The sequence below is a fragment of the Hyposmocoma kahamanoa genome, unplaced genomic scaffold (genome assembly GCF_003589595.1).
Source record: "Hyposmocoma kahamanoa isolate Upper Pololo Valley unplaced genomic scaffold, ASM358959v1 78026, whole genome shotgun sequence".
Taxonomy (NCBI): Eukaryota; Metazoa; Arthropoda; class Insecta; order Lepidoptera; family Cosmopterigidae; genus Hyposmocoma; species Hyposmocoma kahamanoa.
The window spans coordinates 5606-10613 of NW_020653947.1; the positions used below are offsets into that span (position 1 = coordinate 5606).

At 38.4% G+C, this 5008-nt stretch overlaps 1 long non-coding RNA gene across 1 annotated transcript; it reads right to left on the reverse strand.

The window, feature by feature from the left end:
- Positions 1 to 229: 229 nt before the first annotated feature.
- Positions 230 to 1605, reverse strand: LOC113233479. Its single transcript, XR_003310709.1, has 3 exons — positions 1506 to 1605; positions 1288 to 1408; positions 230 to 315 (listed from the first exon to the last, which is right to left on the reverse strand). It is a non-coding gene; the product is annotated as an uncharacterized LOC113233479 (long non-coding RNA).
- Positions 1606 to 5008: the final 3403 nt, after the last annotated feature.

The following is a 5008-nucleotide window of genomic DNA, read 5'->3' on the forward strand; positions in this document are numbered from 1 at the left end:
GCCTTGAATTTATTTTTAAATTGCTCTGGCGCATCACTATTCGTTTCATCCTTGTGTGACTCTCTTAGATCAGATGAACTAGTTGACGGCACAGTTTTGTCTTCATTAAATGCACTTTCGAGGCCTACGGTAATCGTGTTGGACGACATAATCAATCTTTAACTTATCCATCAAATTTTCATACAGTTTCATTGGCCTTTTCGTTACCTTATGACGATGACGGAGCTTAGCTGGTAGTCTCTTCGGTGCGGGATTCCAAGTATTTTTATTGCATTATGGGTCTAGGAATTGCGTCCATCCAGTCCAGGTTGACTTCTGAAATGAAAAATACTTTGTTTGAAACGACAACGTCCCGTCCCACACCTTACCATGCGTTGGTAGCTGAATACTAAACGCCCGTATCTCTTTGCGCTTACGTTTTGCTGCGTGTCATCATCACCACTTGCACATTTGCTTTTTGCGCCTCTGTGATCGTAAATACATTAGGTGTTGTAGAAGCACGACTTGTTCGTCCCGTCACTTGGTGTTCGTTAATAATAAATAACAAAAATGATAGCAACATCATTGATAAACCTATATTTTCTTAAAATATTTTTTATCTTCGTCTTTTAAACATTAGAAATAAACGCCAATGAGTTTTTATCGAGCACGATATATCACAAAAATGTAAACTCATTCTATAACATCCAAAAATATTTCTTTTTTTTCACGGAAACGCATTTCAATCTTATTAATAAATGACAAAATGGATATTTTGCATTTATTTGTAAACCTATAATTCTTTTAAACATTTTTTTAATCCAATTAACTAGATATGGTGTACCCTTCTTAGCGTAGGGTGTGTTAACTCTTTATTTTAAAAATGAACATGTAATGCACTAAAAACCAACTCACGGACAATTTTATAGAGTCGACAGTTTGCGTCAGAAGGATCAGTTTAAAATTTTAATCATAGATATTTTTTATATTAAAAGAAAATCAACAATTCCTTCCAATCATACCTAGTCAGGCTTTGCACTGATAAGGAATAAGGAAAATGTTTCAAAAGATATCATCGTAGTAGTTTGTAAAGTAGCTTGCTTTCCTGAAATATCTCGAAATACTATCACAATTGCGTTATTGCGATTATCATCCTTCATAATATTATCATGATATACCTAGTGTCCGATTTATCATATCAATATCCGCCTTCTGTACCCCGCCTCCTCCCCTTCCGATACGCTCCATGCACTGGCTGAATCCTATAATAGAATGCAAGCTGAAGAAGAAGAAGCAATCTTTACTCACCAAGTTTTCTCGTGGACCCGTACATTTGCGATGCTAACGAAGTTTCTTCGGTGCGATAATGCAAGAATTTTTATTGCATTATTGTTCTTGAAATTGTGTCATCTAGTCCAGGTGCCGATTTCTGAAATCAAAAATTACGTACAATTAATGGTTGACTGTAGTTAGTAATCCAAACGATTTCGATTTGCCGCGTATTTATCGTTTTGTGGCGCTCTAACGTTTTCGCGTAATATTCGCAGAATATTGTAGTTGGCTTTCTTCTGCGCAAGAGCAACTGCACTATGGCGTGATGGCGCCTGGAATCCCGCTTAACTGGGTAACGTCCTGTCCCGCACCGCACCCACCGTTGGCACTTGGCGCTTACGTTATACTGCGTGTCATCACCACTTGTGTATTTGTTTTTTGGCCGTCTGTGATCGAAAATACGTTAGATATTGTATCCAGCCATAGTGCTCACTTCCGTACCTTCCTACCGGTAGAAGACCTGACACGTCGTGGTTTGTAGTAAGTACGTATCAGGTGAGCAATAATTAGGTGACGCACGCAGGCGAGAAAAAATAAATCAAGGCAAATGTGAAAGGACTGCATGTCACATTGCACATATCATTCGTTGGTAATAAATAACAAAATTGATAACATTATCATTGATAGACTTCCAATTCTTTAAATCTTTAATATTAATTATAAAAGTGATGTGTTAAAATCAACAGGGCGTGAGCTGACTGATTTCTTGATTCCACGTGGAAAGCGCAGAGCTTTGAGAATGGGTGAATCCATTATTAAATGCCTTTTGTAGGCGGATGATCAAGTTCTACTTTCATCATCCGTTAAAGAATTGCAGGAGATGATGAACTCAACGTAACTAAAGCATTGGTTTTTTAAAGACATGATGTTTGTTTTATAGGAAATGAAACTATTTGTCCGGATTTAAATCACGTATACTTCTTTTTTCAAAGAAACCGACGTTTCGGGACCTTTACAGGTCCCATGGTCACGGTTGACTGCGGTGGTACAGTCATCAACAAGTTAGGTCCAATATTAATGCAAACCACCCTATTTTTTCACTACAGTTACAAAAGTTATTTCACATACCTTATTTTTAATTTGACAAAGAAACATTTCAATTTACGCTACGTTGTGTTTTACAAATTGTTTTAACAAAATTGGAATTTTTATTAACTTAAATTTGTTATTAACTAATAATGAAAATTAGAATAAATGAAAACAAAAAATATTCATTACTACTGCATTTGTTCTAGTTATTTAGCACTAATTCACTCTTTCGTAGCCAGTTGTCGAGCTTGTCTTTGAAGGCATTAACAGAGACAGCAGAAACTACATCTTCCCTCTGTTGCTGAAAAAATTGTGTGCAGCAGGTGTTTTGTGGCCACGTGATGGTTTGAAGTTTTCTTTTCTTTTAAATATGCTTTGTATGTCTGGTAGATTGTACTGACACATCGGCGTAATACGCGTAGTCTCTCCTCATAGGATTTACCTCGAAGAGCCTGTGGCGTTTTAGTTGCCTTCCTTCCATTACAAGAGGTCAACCAGAAAAAAAGTTTGGGTACCTCTGGTTTATAGAATATTCGAAAGCACGAGTGTGAGCTAGTCCACTAAGTTCAACTAAAGTTTAATCAGTTGAACTAATATCCTGGATAAGAAAGAATGGCCCACGTATCCGGAGTCCGTGTTCTGTACTTCTACATAGTCAACGTACGCCTACTTTTGTATCTGATGTTTCGGCGTAACACTTACAGCACGGAGTTATAGTATACGGGAGTAAGAATCTTTCAATATTAGTGTCACTTCTAGGTAGGTTAGACATAAAAAACGTTAGTACAAATTATTAGAAAGTTAAAAGATGAATTCCGTCCAATAAAGGTCAAGTTTAAAGAAAATACATTGCTGAACTAATTGGAATATTTTTGTCCAATTAGTTTATAGTTTCCCGAAGTGGTCCCGTGGTTGACGCCGTCCAGGGGGTGCTACCGCATTTGAAAAAGAATCTGAATTATCTATGTAGACTTCGCTACATATTACACATATACATATAATTTGTCCTTGTGATTTAATAAAATAAAATACGTATTTTTTGTGGTGGTGGGCGTGGAAATTTTTTTATCTTACCAAGTGGGCGGTGAGGTGAAAAAATTTGGGAACCTATGAATTAGTTCAACTGATTTAACTTAGTGGAATAGACGACGAATGTCCATTAAATATCGTGGCAACTGTTTTTCAACGACCCTCAGTAAAATTGCTACATTATTTTATTGACACAAGGTTGATTTTTCAAAAAATATTAAGTCTACGCATGTATTAAGGAAAATTCCTCTTATTTATTACCTACATCCTTTTGAGGAAACTATTTGTTTTACAAAACCCAGTGGCAATGACTTTAACGGATCCTTGAAAATTAAACTGCAAAAGAAAACTTCAGAAAAAATGGTTCTTATTATAACGTTGCTATGCGACCGTACTCAATAGTTCGTGACACTCTCTACGAAGAAGGAACCGGACGGTTCGAAAAAACGTACATTATAAATTCTTTAAAGTCTTTACAAAAAAAAAAACGCTATTTAAAAGTGAACCTGTCAGGTGGCCGTGATACACAGAGCCAGGCGACAGGCCAGAGCGAGTCGTAGTCGTTGTCGATAGTCGGCTCGGTGTTGTAGTATCAGGTACATCGGGGTGAGGGGTCAACGTTGTTATAGGAGGTACAGGCAGAGATTCAGTTATATGATAGTGGGTCTCTAATGGGAAAAGACGTTGCAATGACGTACCTTCTCTCCGGAGGCGGTACGAACGTTTGCCACCCTGCTGTGACCATCCGCACCTGTATAAATCTCGGTTACGCGAGCAAGAGGCCACAAGATTTTCCTGCTCTACTAGAACAATGTCTCCTACTTGTACTTCTGTAGCACGATGTTGTTTCCCCTTATAAATTAGGTAGGCGACATACTAGTTGCGAAAACGTCGCCTGAGATCTTCACGAATTCTTTGGCAATATCGAGCTCTCACATTTAGTGACTTATTGTCAACGGCATCGATGTCAGGAACGCTATGTTCATTTATTGGCTTCATTCTCGTCGTTACCTACGTACGTCTGTGGTCTACTGTTTATGGTTGCTTCGCAATCGCAAAGTACTGTTCGAAGCTCAACTAGTGTTAAAGAGGCTCTGCCTAGACCTTGCCGAGCATCTCCTTCATGATGCGGATGCGCTCGTAGAACCCCCACCAAGGAGCACCGGGAGGTATGAAGTGCCATTTCGTTTGCTTCCAATCAACGAATTTCAGAAGATTGTTGAAGCCCGTAAAATTTGTTCTATTGTCGCTAGAAATTTCGCTTACCCGTCCTCGTCGAGCTATAAAACGCCGCAGTGCTGAACTAAAATCATGGGTTGATAAAGACTCTGTGACTTCGAAATGTACTGCACGATATGTTGCACATGTGAAAAGCACTATCCGGCACTTGGCGCCTGTTCTTAAAGTTAACGGACCAGCTAAATCTACACCGCTGACTTCAAATGCTGCACTAGCTGCGGTTCGTCCTTTTGGTAGATTTGCTCAATAAGTTTGTAGTGCCCTTGCTTTGTATCTTTTACATATTTTACAGCTTTTAACAACTTGCTTTACAACTTTCCTTATTCCCGTAATACACAGTCTTTCTCTAAGGTTTGCCATTAGCGTCTGTCTTCCAGCGTGTTGCAATTTTTGGTGCACA